General features: G+C 39.3%; 1 long non-coding RNA gene across 8 annotated transcripts; it reads right to left on the bottom strand.

The window, feature by feature from the left end:
* Positions 1 to 936: 936 nt before the first annotated feature.
* On the bottom strand, positions 937 to 13,660 carry LOC115494126 (uncharacterized). Of its 8 annotated transcripts, XR_012054496.1 has the most exons (6): positions 12,392 to 13,628; positions 10,886 to 11,106; positions 9,500 to 9,649; positions 6,856 to 7,029; positions 5,452 to 5,546; positions 5,109 to 5,354 (listed from the first exon to the last, which is right to left on the bottom strand). It is a non-coding gene; the product is annotated as an uncharacterized lncRNA (long non-coding RNA). The 8 variants fall into 8 exon arrangements; XR_012054492.1 differs by lacking the exon at positions 5,109 to 5,354 and adding an exon at positions 937 to 2,689 and having other exon boundaries at positions 6,856 to 9,649; positions 12,392 to 13,660; XR_005979443.2 differs by lacking the exons at positions 5,109 to 5,354; positions 6,856 to 7,029 and adding an exon at positions 937 to 2,689 and having other exon boundaries at positions 12,392 to 12,794.
* Positions 13,661 to 13,969: the final 309 nt, after the last annotated feature.

Raw genomic sequence — 13,969 nt, 5'->3', positions numbered from 1 at the left:
TATGTGCAAATTGAAGTGAGATAGCACACTTATAGCAGCCGAGAAAAATATTTGATATTTTCTGTTGCCCAGCTGTCTTTGAAAGAAGCAGTACTTGACTAATATTTGCCTTATCTTAGGACAGTCTGTTTTTCAAATATATTATCTGATGAATTTCAGAGGCTGCCTCATCAACTATATGAGCATTTTCCTTGATTGTATCCCACATTGGTCGAAACTTTGTTTAATAAATGAAGAACCAAAAGAATGCTCACTTAAGAGGCATAAATCCTTTGCTGAAGCTTCTAGAGAGAGGAAGAGCAAATATCTATGATCATCGCCTATGTGAAATGAAGAACTTTGCTGATGGAAGAGAAGAGAAAGACCAGACAATCACAGCTTCATTTTTAATAAAAATATTTGCTTTATTTGCTTTAGTCTTTTTATGTTTTCATTTTTCTATAAAAACCTTAAATTTTATGGAGAAAAGTAGTTTTCTAATTAGTTCTAAGCCCAAAATAAATATCTTTACATAACCAAATAAAGTGGTGTTGAAATCACTGTTTCTAAATCCTTAGGTATTAACCACTACATAAATAAGACAAAATATTGTGGTGGAAGAGATTATATGCAAAACTGGTTGTTAATTTAGAAACATACTGAAATGTTTAACAACTTGTAAATCTAGTTTTGGGTTCCATTATTACCTGTAACATATACTCTTATTAAAATAGATGTTTTTCATAGGTAACTTTGACCCACTTATTTTGAGCCACAACTTAGATAGCTATGCCATTCATTCTACAGTTTGCAAGTGGAAATTTGATTTTCTTTTCTCTCCTGATCTCTGGTCAGGGTATTATACTGGGTATCGTTTGACCTTTTACAGAGAAATGGAACATTTTAACAGGAAGAGTGAGATATAGAAAAGGCAGAGCATTTTCATGAAATTATTTCTTAGAAATTCTAATGGGAACAGTTGTACTTCACATCTTGTGTGCTAGGCAAATTTCTAGTTCTGACTAGGCTCGTACAACATGTATGTGTCTATCTTAGCAGTTAGACAGTTAAGGGGACAACCTCTGAATTACGTTGTTTCTGGGATCTGGGACAACCATTGTGCAAAATAATCCCATGCAGGGAAGCCCAGACCATCTGGTTTCCCCATCTGTTCAGCTCCCACAGCCTTAGACACAGTGCCCAAAGAATCAGCCCCTAAAACTTTAATTTTGAAGGCATGTTCAGCTTCTGAGTCTCTGACATTTTCTACATCTCACTTGTCTAAAGCAGGGTCTAGGAAACTTGTACTTGAACCTGAGGAAGCAAATGGGTGTTGAAGTCCAGAGTATTCATTTCTGGAGAAGAAGACTCATTAATAGGTTGTGTTAATACCATTCCTACAGCTTACATGTGAAAAACAAGGACTTAGGTAAGTCTTGGATGTCTGCATCCAAGGCACAAGCACACTGCAGCTCTGTGTCCATGGGACAGTAGCTTGAGAACAGAAGGATTTCCCTTGAGAATCTGAAATAGCTTCATTCACCTGAATTGTGCCTCTGGTGAGGAGTGCATGTCTGGTTAGCAGTTCATCTTATGGGTCAGTGTTGGCATCCAAAATGCCAACAATTCTCAGAACTTTGGGCCTGTAAGCCAAAGCTTAGAATCAAACACAGGATTTGATCTGAGACCTTGGAAAACGCTTCCAAACTTTGGTGCTAGAAGTGAGAATGTGGATTTATAATTTAAAGCAGAGACACATTTAGCAAAGTTTAGAGTTTTATTGTACAGTACTATACATTTGTGTGTCATAACATGATTGGCTAAGAAAGCTTACACTGTAGCATGAGTCCATAAGAACGAAATATTTAAGGACTGGGTCAAAAGCATAAATATCATTGTTGGCAATGTTTTATTGGTTAATAAATCCTTAAAAGGTTTTGTAACTAAGTCTTGTAACTTGGGACCTTCTGAGCCATGAGGTGAAGATGTGAGCCAAACTCACCTTTCCTGCCTGTGTAGAAGATAAGGAAAAGCAGCTCAGAGGTCCCGTTTCTAACTCATTCCAAATTCCTTCAGAAATCCTCACAACTCAGCGTCACTGCAGACACCTGGCCAGCCAATAGCAGTGTGGACATCAAACAGGACACCCCAGTCAGAGCACCTCAGCTGTGTCCCCTAACTCAGAGAAAAACATCTGCTTTGACAGTCAAAAATTTAGGTGGCTTGGCCTCATTAGCAGCCCAGGATTTGAAACTCACTCCATAGACACATGTGCTGTATTTAGGTGTTTCCTCATGGAAATATTGCAGGCTTTTGGTTCTTCTTCATTCAGTTTTTTCTTTCCCTCTTGAGCCATTTCAACAGGAAAACCTAATGACTATGTCCAAGTGAGCCATGTCCTTGATGAAATCGTGTTAATCATGTCCCTCTCTTGCTTTTCCAACTACATCTGACCTTGAGGCCTCTCCCAATGACAATTTACCACACAGTCTTCTGGAGACTTACCTGAAAATAGGGGGATGAAATCCTACCGTTCTTTGCTGTACAAATTCTTATTGTATATTGGGATACACAGGGATGCACCAAAATATGCCTTTATTAAGTAAACATACTTAAATATCTGTCTGAATCCTTCTTGTTCTACTCCCTGGATGGTCCTAATTTTACATTTCTTGTACAGCTGATGTTGAGCAATAGTGGCAGCTTCCTGCTGTAATTGTAAAAGAATATAATGATGAATAAATGAGGAACAAGGAAAGTATCCCAAGGGCCACACAACAATAATATGCTCTATGAATTGGTTTTCAAATTATTTGTAAGGAGGAGGAAGGATAATTAAACGTGGGTATCTTTATTTCTCTGCAACATAATCCCAAGGGCTAATTTAGGTTAAAGCATGCTCCTCTCCCAGTGGCCATGCAACAGGATTTGTCATACTGGCTTAGATCTCACAGAGTCTCAGAATATGCTGAGCAGGAAGGGACTCGCCCAGATCAAGTCCAACTCCCGGTCCTGCACAGCACCATCCCCAAGAGCCACACCATGTGTTCAAGAGTATTGTCCTAACACTTCTTGAACCTATCAGGCTGGTGCTGTGGCTACTTCCCTGGGCAGTCTGTTCCAGTGCCTGACCATCTTTGGGGTGAAGAACCTTTTCCTAATTTCCAGCCTAAACCTCCCATGACACCTTCTCTCAGGCCCTGTCACTGGTCACCACAGAGAAGAAATCAGTGCCTGCCTCTCCTCTTCCCCTCACAAAGAAGTTCTAGACTGCAATGAGGTCTCCCCTCAGTCTCCTCCAGGCTGAACAGAACAAGTGACCTCAGCCACTCCTAATATGTCATCTTCTTAGCCCTCCTTTGGATGGTTTTTAATTGCTTTAAGTCTGTTTTATATAGTAGCACCCAGAACTGCCCCCAGCACTCGAGGTGAGGCTGGCCCAGTGCAGAGCAGAGGGACAATCCCTGCCTTGCCCTGCTGGTGATGCTGGACTTGATGTCCCCCAGGACACAGCTGGCCCTCCTGCCTGCCAGGGCACTGCTGATTTATATCCAACTTTCCATCCATCAGGACCCCCAGGACTCTTTCTGTGGCACTGCTTTCCAGCCTCTCATTCCCCAGTCTTTCTGTACATCCAGGTTTGCCCCATCCCAGGTGCAGAATCCAGCATTTTCCCTTGTTGAGATCTGTATGGTTGGTGGTTAGCCAGCCCTCTGACTTGTTGAGGTGTCTCTGCAGGGTCTCCCTGGCTTTGAGGAAATCAACAGCTCCTCCCAGTTTTGAATCGTCTGAGAACCTGCTTGGTGTCCCTTCCAGTCCTGCATTCAAGTAATTTATGAAGATGTTGAAAAGCAGACGGCTGAGGATGGAACTCTGCAGAACTCCACTAGTGACAGGTCATCAGTCTGATGCCACACCACTCACTGTAGCCCTTTGTACCTGTACCTGTACCCTGAGCCAGCTGCAGACCCATCACAAGATGTGTTTTTCCAGCTGTGAGCTGGACATTTTGCCCAGAAGAACACTGGAAGAGACAGTATCAAAAGCTTTGTTAAAATCCAAAAAGATTACATCATCTGGCTTTTCTTGATCAGCTAGGTGGGTTATCTTGTCATAAAAGGAAATCAGGTTTGATAAGCAGGACTTTCATCTCATGAAGCTCTGTTGGCTTCAGACCAACAGGCTCCATGATTTTTAGGGATGCAGCTGGAGCCCCAGGCTGTCTGGGAATTAATCATTCCTGCAGTCATACTTCTTCAACTTAGGGCATTGAGACCCCCTTAGCCCATCTGGTGTTGATGACAGAGGCAAAGATTATGTTAAACCTCTGCCTTGTCCATGTCCCTGATTGCGGGGAGACCATCCTGTAATGACCTGATATTAGTTTTGCACTTCCCGATGCCATTGATATATTTGAAAAAAACTTTTTATTTTCCCCCACAGTTTTGGCCAGCTTCAGCTCCAGGTTTGGCTGCCTGAATTTCCTCTCTATAGTATCTCTGTATCCTTGCCATATTATCTGGCCCTGTTTTTCACTGGGCCTTCCTTTTTTCCGTTATTTCCAAGAGAAGGCTCCTGTTCAGTCAAGCTGGTCTTCTGCCTCCCCTGCTTGACTTCTGACTTTTGGGAATTGCCTGCTCCAGTGCTCTTAGGAAGTGATATTTAAAAAGTCACCAGCACTGATGGACTGCAGCATCTGCAAAAAATGTTCCCGGGGACCTGACTCACTAATTGCCTGAGAAACCTGAGTCTGCTCTCCTCATATACAGAGCTGAGGTTTTGCCAGCACTTTCCCTCCTATTAACAGAGATTTTAACTCAATTCCTTCTTGGTCACTGTGGCCAAGACAGCTGCCAGTCTCTACTCCGCTCTCAAAATCCACTCTGTTGACAAGCAGCAGATCAAGAAGGTCATCTTTTTCAATTGCTTCCCTTAGGACTTGCTCCATAAAATTGTCATCCAGGTTTTTAGGAATCTCAGAAGAGAATGAGGCATCTAAGCCCTCTGAAGTAGATGACAACTGTGTTAGATTCACAGTGAAGAAATACCTGCTCTTCATTGTTGACTCTACAGGAGCTTCAAAGTTTTGGATGCAGCTGGGTAAGAAAGAAGACAGAATAGTAGAGTGCAGGGCAAATAATAAATATGTATTTTCTGGCTGTGCTACAGTAATGTAATTGCCACTAGGATATACCACATTTCAAGTGTCATATCTCTCTTTCTGCAATGTCTAGGATGCTGAGAAATGCAATTTAACTTTAGTAAATTCATAACTTTATTGTCATCTGCAGCAAATCTTAAGTGACTCTTCATGGTTCCTCTTCAGTTCCTTACAAATGATTATTTGACTGCCTGTCGAATAATCTCGCTCCATACTGCATTTTAAAACAATAAAAATCATTCAGATTGCTGAGTGTATGATAAGAGAAACATTTCTACAAAGTTCTCAAAGTACAGATTGCTTGTACTTACAAATTCTCTTGCTCTCATGGTTTAACCCCAGACAGCAGCTTATCCCTATGCAGCTGATTGCTCACCCCCACCCCATCTTGGGATGGAGGAGAGAACTGCAAGAATAAAAAATAAGAAAGCTCATGGGTTGAGACAATGACAGTTTGATAGAGAAAGCAAAAGCTGCACATGTAAGCAAAACAAAACAAGTAATTAATTAATTCAGCGCTTCACATGGGCAGGTCACCATCCCCAGGTAAGCACAGCTCCATCACATGTAACAGTGACTTGGGAAGACAAACACCATCACTCCTAACATCCCACTGCTGTGTTCTATGCTGAGCATAATTCCATATGGTCTGGAACATCCCCTGGTTAAGTTGAGGTTCAGCTGTCCCAGCTGTGTCCCTTCCCAACCTGTACACTCCCAGGCCCCTTGCTGGTGGGGGGAGGAGGGGCGAGGAGCAGAAAGAGCCTTGACTCAGTACAAGTGCTGCTCAGCAATAATGAAAATATCCCTCTGTTACTAGCACAAAATCAAAAGACAGCCCCATATCAGCTGCTGGGAAGAAAATGAACTCTACTCCAGTCAATAGCAGCACACCTCCTTATTTATAAGCATGATTCATCATTATACTATAGGGTCAAACTAGATGAATTTAAACAGCATTCCAGCTATGTGTAAAAGGAAGTCACATAAGATTATATTGCTGTGGTTACAGTTGATAAAGCTAATCCTCCCTGGAGATTTCTATTCTAGGGAAACAGTTATGTACAGTGAATAAGCCCATACTTCCACAAGGCCTTTAGAGAAAACTTGCTGCTCATTTTGAGGATGGCCTCTATGAAGGCCATTGACATCAAATTTAACTTGTCACTTCAATGATTAAGGCGAGGTTATTTTTGCCCTCGATGTTCATCCATTTTTTTATATGACAAAGTTCTTCAGTACAACACATATTATTTGTAAAGAAAGTGGTTTTTTTCTTTCATCATTCCCACACAGTTTATAAAAAGTATTTATGTATTCTTTTATTATGCTTAAAAATATAGTGAACTCAGCCAGAAAAAAGTGCATGTTTAAAATGTCTATCTTAGCTGAGAATGGACACTGGGTAGCTGGCAAATGCTAACCTGAACATGATAGGTTAGTCTAGTCTGCAATTTCATTTGTGGATTTACACATAATCATTGCAGGTAGTATCAAATACTAATTTGTATTTCATCAGATTTGGGGTTAATTTTTTTCATCTTGCATATATATAAAGAGCGCAGCCGACTAAAATAGCACATGAATTTATATCAGTCGATTGTCTGGCAGTTTCTCTTCTCTGTATTTGCTGTTAGTGCCAATAATGTGTTTTGGAGTTTTAAAAAGTGAGGGAGGAACTGAGACTAAAGCAATCAGTAAAGAGGAAAAAAGACCTCATAAGCACCACGGCAGCCTGTCACCTCAACCTCAGTCAAAGGTGTGGCAGTTGCAGGAACCTGATTAGCACCGCTACAAGACAAATGCAGCTGCCCATTCCTGGTCTGCAGGTGTTGCAGTAGGTATGCCATTGTCTGACAGCCAGTGTTTTCAATCAAAGTAATTATCTCCTGTAGGAAAATAAAGTGTTAGCCATGTTGTTCTAACAGCAATTACCCATCTGTAACAAGATGGGCACTTGAAGAATACCATTAAATCATTGAGCTTCTGACCCTGTGGTCATTAGATTTTCCTTTTTCATTTCCACTTGATGTCAGGTGTCTTCCTTGCTATCTGGCTAATTCTGGCTTCAGATGCTGTGTGCTTTTGAGAGTCCTAGAGATAATGCCTGAGCCCTGAAAGGCTGTTTTGTGCAGATGTGAGAGAGCTAGATCTGTTGCCCTGGTGTCAGTGAACACTGAAATGACAGTGGCCAGTCTGTTGTAGCCAGAGAACTGAGCATCAGTGCAGTAGGAAAGAGACAGTATTCGCAGAAACCAATCTGATCTAAAACTGCATGAATGAGGTTTAGTCATACATTAAATGTGTTCTAGCTGACAGCTTCAGAAACAACAACTTGCAAATCTAGAAGGCAACAGCATGTACCAAATGCCACTTATGTTAATTTCCAGGTGAAGGATTGTATACATTATTTATAACTATTTAAAGGATTATTATTTATAATTATTTGAAGGATTGTATAAATTATTTAATATCAACCTTCAGGCAGCCAAGCTCTAACCATTTAGTGCAGAAGGGCTTACTGGACCCTTATTTTTCCACCCAATCTTGCAGTTCTCAGTCACATTAACTGGAGGTGGGAGCAGCCGCTGTCCCTAGAAAATCGTGTGTGTCTCATATTTGTCATAGTTATAAAAATCCACACACTGCATCAAACTGCATGCAAACAGAGCACTTATAATCTTCCCAAAATGCAACAGGAGTGGGTCCTCAAGGAGCTCCCATATAGAGTTTGAAATCCAGAGGAGGTTGGCTAAAGAGATGGGAGCAGGGGATTGCATAGAAATGTGCCTGAGTTCTCAGCCTCTGTGGAGATCACTGAGACACAGAAATTATGTCAGAAGTAAATTATGACATTTGATGTCACAATTTGCCAGATTTATATTAGATATTAGGAAGAAATTCTTGACTGTGAGGGTGGAACAGATTTCCCAGAGAAGCTGTGGATGCCCCATCTCTGGAAGTGTTCAAACCCAGGCTGGATGAGTCTCTGAGCAACCTGGTTTAGTGGAAGGTATCCCGGGCAATGGCAGGGGAGCTGGAACTGGATTATCTTTAAGGTCCCTTCCAACCCAAATCATGTTATGATTTTATCTGTTTGGTATCTGACTGTGCTCCTTGGCTGCCTGCCTTTCAGGTGTGTTCCAAGGACCAATGACTCATGGTGTTCAGACCCTGAAACCATAGCAGTGCTCAGTGGCAGGTGAGATACTTTGCAGAAATATAAATTTTTTTTCTTTTTAGATCATGAAATACCACTCTTTTTTTCCTAAGCCAGATTCTCATCCCACTATTTTTTTCCACTGTATTTATTGTGTTAGATAAGTTTGCACAACAATTACAGAAATGTTAATTAAGAAATAGTACAGACTTTTGTTTCTTGTATTAGGGCTATGAAATTTTTTTTTTTTTGGTGTTGCTTCAGTTTTTAAATTTGATTTCTGTAAGAGATGGCTGCTCATATATGCAACAAATGGAAAACTCTTTGACAAATTAATTGACTGGCAAGCCAGGTTCAGTGTATGCATCCACTTTGTAATGAGTTATAATAAAAAAATAAATAACAAGGAAAGTAACTATGATTTGACCATCAAAGTTTAAGCAGGCCAGGTGACCTATGTGTGAACAGAAGAGTATATATTTGATAACTATGACATCACCTATCTACATCCCTCACATATTCTGTTAAATTAACCTTTGCCATCACACATAGGCCATAGACTGGTCTCTTCAAGCTCAAATGATCATATCTAAACTCCTTGCTAGGAGCAGCAATGTGGACTGGCCTAAAGGAGTTAGATGGTTCAGCTAATCTAAGGCACAAGGGTTCAACCAAGCATCTTGACTTCTTCAGAACTATTTTAAACACTTGTTTCCTTTCTGCCAGGCCTCTCCTGTTAGCATATTTGGTGTAAATGCAAATAACAGAGATTTGTTCTGGATCCAAGGCGGTGTCTCTGCCTTGTGCTGTACTGCAGCACTAAAATTGTTTGCTCTGAGAATATGAATGTGACTTGGTGTCCCATTATATTTGCACAACCAAGAAAGCTGCAGAACATGATGGATGATTCACTCCAGCAAGGCCAGATGAGAACCTCTAACCCTGGTTTCCTAAAAGTAAAGTCCAAGGATGGACATAAGAGATGTATGACCTCAGTTTTTAATGTTTAACATTTTCATATAACAAGTTGTGAGTTTGGACAGGGAATTGATATTTGAAAATAAATAAATATTTGCTCTAATGCACATAATTGAAATATACTTATTTCAGCTGATGGCTCTGGACTAATGAATAGCAGTGGGTTTATTGTTATGCACTGAAATACATCCCATCTAAAAACATGGTAGTCCTTCTCTTACCTGCTACTTTCTTTCTTGCTTACAGTTTTTTGTTTTTGTTTTTGTTTTTGTTTTTGTTTTCTTGAAGATTCATGTCTTTGCTCTCAGGTCTTTGCTCTCAGGAAGTGATAGAAACTAAATCTGGTGACTTCACCTGATGTGCTCATTTTCCTGCATGGAGAATAATAGAGAGAAAAAAGCCAGACTGTTTGCATGTTGAACAAAGAATAGTGGCAAATATAAACTTTTTGATAAAACCAAGAAAAAAAAAAGCCACAGTTCTAGTCTGTGTATCAGGCACTATCTCAAAAAAAATGTATCTTTAGTAAGAATTCTGGGGATTCAATCTATGGCATCTTGTTCTTTAATAGGCTACTATATAGGAAACTGGAAAACTGTATGCATACCAACATATGTATAAAGCTTTAAACTGACCATCTGAATTCAAAGAAAACAGGTGCTCTTAGTGTCTCAAAAAAAGAAGCATTTCTCACTTGTTTCTCACTATTTCTCAGTAGTTTCAAGGCTCCATTTCATGTACATATAGCTTAAATATTCTCTGATTAGTGCATGCTTGTCTGAAACACTGGCAGTGAGCCTAGAGAAAAATGCCACCTTGAATCATATTATGTGGTGCCATCCTACAGGTACAGCACATTCCAGTGTGACACAGCAGCTCAATGCACTCTGTACTAGCTAAATAAGGAAACAGAGATAATCCATAATTTCATACAAAGTACCATTGGTAAGAAAGAGACTGTAGAAGAAAAAAAAATTACTTTTCTCTGTTTCAAGAAATAAGGGCTTTGATTCTCTTTCACTTTTAATCCTTTTATTTAAAGGCACACGATCCATTCAGTGATTTGTTTTTTTCTAGAAGAAAGACTGGTAGACAGGATCAGAGTAAACTCGATGCAGAAAGATTATCCTCTCATCTATGGTGTCAAGAGTCCAGATGCGAGTAAATTAGAAGTGCCAGTCTAGGCTGTGTGCTTGGGTTGGCTGCTGATGCAAGAAATGAAAAGGGGCTCCTGAGTATACAGGCACCTCTGCTTGAGGTGGGTTCCTATGACCTTTCTAATGCCATGCCAGGGATTTCTTGCATATACACATCACTGTTTTTGCAATACATGATCACTTGCTCAGTTGCTACAGCCTTCTCTCTAGAGAAGACAAATAGTCTAATCCTTGAGAGGCCTTGTGTCTGGAGTCATACTGTTGTGGTGGAGATGTAAAGGGAGTGAAAATATATAGCAGGATGTCGCAGAGTAATAGAAACAGAAATAACAAGGAACAGAAGGTTCAGGTAGGATACTGTTAGGATAGTTAGAAGAGATGGACAAAGTTAAGGAGAATGGAATAAAATTAGATTTAAGAGCTTAAATAATGGAAGGGAAGACATAGTACCTATTCAACTGAGGAACCTTTTCTATAAGAGAAACCTTTACTGCCATGGGGTATCAGTCCTGTTTCTGACCTGCAGAGTTATTTTCCAGCCTTCTGCTTGTATTTGAGTGGCTAATTTCCATGTTTCAGGAATCCATGCTTCAGCCAGAAGCTTTCAGGTATATTGTTCATCATGTCATCATCATTGGAGCAGGAAGGCTCCTGCTGAAGCAGTATATCTTCTGGAAATTAAATAAAAAGTCCAAGTTTAGCCATGTCCTTGAGGGAAGAAAATGAAAATTTTCAGATATAAGAGTGAGTTGTATTTGAGAAAATACTCAAAGAAGAATGTGAATTTTGAGCAGCTCATGAAATAACTTTTATTAAGTAGCCTCTTAACCAGAATTGCTTACCCCCCCCCCCCCCCTTCATGTTTTAATTTTAACTTCCAGTGTATTCATATGTGTTAGGTTTAAAAAAATGTTTAAAGTGCCTTGGGTAAAATTTTGGTTCACATGTGACATCTGGAACGATGAGAAAATATCAGAATTGCCATCAAGGCATTACCATTGTGAGGTGTTTATTTCTATTTCTATTTTTTTCTGCTCCTTGGGAGTCATTCTCAGTAGTTTACAGCATGTAGCAAAATCTTTCTTTACTGACTAGTTGTGAAAGGATGGGAGTTTTCATATGCAATAAAATAATGAGATACCTTTGGAAAATAAGACCTTAGAATTGTTCCATCTGCCCATAAGATATAAGAATTCATAAAGCATTTCAGTAAAACAATAGAAAATTATTTTAGTGCTATTGTTAATTCCTTCTGCTGTGCTGATTTACTTCTGTGAACAAAGCAACCAGAAAGCTTAATAAGTTTGGGCCATCAATAATCTGCATGCCAGCAACACCCAGATGCTCATTGTAAGACTTTGCAGAAGATGATAAAATCTATAATTTCCTTTAAATTCATTACAGTTTTGTTTATCAAGCAGAAGTGTGCCACTTAATTATTCATTCTTCTGCAGAAGCTAAGGAAGATCCTTTACCCTGCTTTAAGTAGTAGGTTCAGAGCTCACTTAAAGTGCCTCTACATAGACAACCCCCTCCAATGATTATATAAAGTAAAAGGAAAATTATTAAGATTCCTATGAGAACAAGTTAAGCTTGTTTTTCTACTTTTAAAGAAGAATTCTTCATTCTATTGTTTCTTGTATTTATTGTTCAATGTCAGTGAAGTGCAGATTCATTATAATGCATTAGTACTAGGTCAGTGAGTTTTTCCTGCCAATCTATACTGCTGTCTCTTACACAAACACCTTCAAACACACTGTCTATAACAACACTTCTACTCCATGACACAATACAGATGAACTTGATTACTCTGTATTTAGTTAAGATTCGAAATGGTATTAAAAAAATGGAAAATATTCTTTTCATGTGACAACTGATATAAAGAAGCATAATTTTAGCTATCACACATAGTTGATTTATTGTTGGTGACATAGAAAAATGTATATTTGTACTTACTCACAGATATACGATGTGTGCATCACTCTGATACAGGATGTGAACTGATGCAGAAATTCAATAAGATATGTGGAGCTTAGCAGAAGGAAAGGAACTCATCAAAGTCTTCATGTGATCAGTTACCATCATGCAACTTTTATTTTAGCTGTATGCATACATTAGATGCCATCAAATGTACATGGAAATATGCCCAACTTGGAAGCCTGATATACTGTAGAATATAAAAACAGATTCAATTGCAGCATCCTATTTCTGGCAGTAGAATTCTGATCCTAAAAACCCTTAGGGGCTCAATGTGACAGAAACTGGTAGTTTATATTTTAAGTATAGATTTTAAATGCTGTATATTTTTGCATTTTGACAATTTACACTAGAAAGTGAGAGATGGAATCAGTGGATGTCTGTGTTAAAGAATTATTCAGGTGGAAAACATGATCTCCTGAAGGACTCAGCAGGGTGGACAGGGATTTAAACTGGTCACAGTGAATTAGGATGGAAAAAATAGAACTGCAATAAAGCTACAAAATTTGGATCTGGTCTTAGATTTCAGACATCGCTAAATTCTGAGTAAGTATGTTTTGCACACCTAAAGTACCAGCAATAGCAGGCCCAGCTGCCACCATGCAAATGGCACAGTGTGGGAGCCTAGAATATTACAGAAGTAGCAGACCACTCATATACCAGAGTTTGTGAGTTTTCCCCAAATTGTTTATACAACAGCATCCCTAAGATGGCTAAAAGGTCAATTCTTCCTCAGTGTGACAAGTGTAGATTTAGATGACTGAGGATGCACTCTAGGGGTTGAGTCATTCAAATTATGAGATCAGGGTGAGGACAGAAATCTACTTCAGCTGATGCAGAAATATGTCTGTAAACAGATACATATATATACACGGACATTGACATTTATGATTGTTGAAGTCTTCCGCGTGGATTCTGTTGCTGTTGCACACCTATTGCTTTAATCTGATTTTAGGAATGTCTTTGCATTAGCAGCCTGGAAATTATCTTGCTTACTTATTTTTTTATTATTATTCAAAACATATGACTTCACGTGGTGTAATACATGCTCTGAGCACATTCCAATGAATTGTTGGGTCCTAATGGGAGCTACCTGAGAAATTTTAATCTTCAGACACTAACTGTAATGGCTTGGCAGCTTAAGCTTAGAAGATATCTATAGCTAATGCCATATCCAACTGCTGGTTTTATTCTTCCAAGACAGGTATAATGAGTTCCATGTAGTGTCTGAAGGTCTTCTCCACCTTGGCATGAGTACCATCTGCTACAGCTCTACTCAGTTTATAAGTATCTCTGTAGGATGCTTACATGGATTTTTATATACTTCAGTGTCATAGTTTAAAGGTAAAACATCTACTTATTTAGCTCTGAAAGTAATATTTCCAGGTTAGAAAATGGGGTTGAATGAATTAATGCAGTAGAAAGTCTGTGTACAAAGAACAGCATCTACAATAAAGCACAGACATTATGGCAATCAGCCCTGATTACATGCCTCCTCCACCATGAGATTTATGTGGATGTGAGAGCTGTCCTTCTCTTAGATTGTGTCTTCATGCT

This window comes from Taeniopygia guttata, chromosome 2, assembly GCF_048771995.1.
Source record: "Taeniopygia guttata chromosome 2, bTaeGut7.mat, whole genome shotgun sequence".
Taxonomy (NCBI): domain Eukaryota; kingdom Metazoa; phylum Chordata; class Aves; order Passeriformes; family Estrildidae; genus Taeniopygia; species Taeniopygia guttata.
The sequence above is the reverse complement of the archived record's forward strand: the minus strand, read 5'-3'. Positions and strand labels throughout refer to the sequence as shown.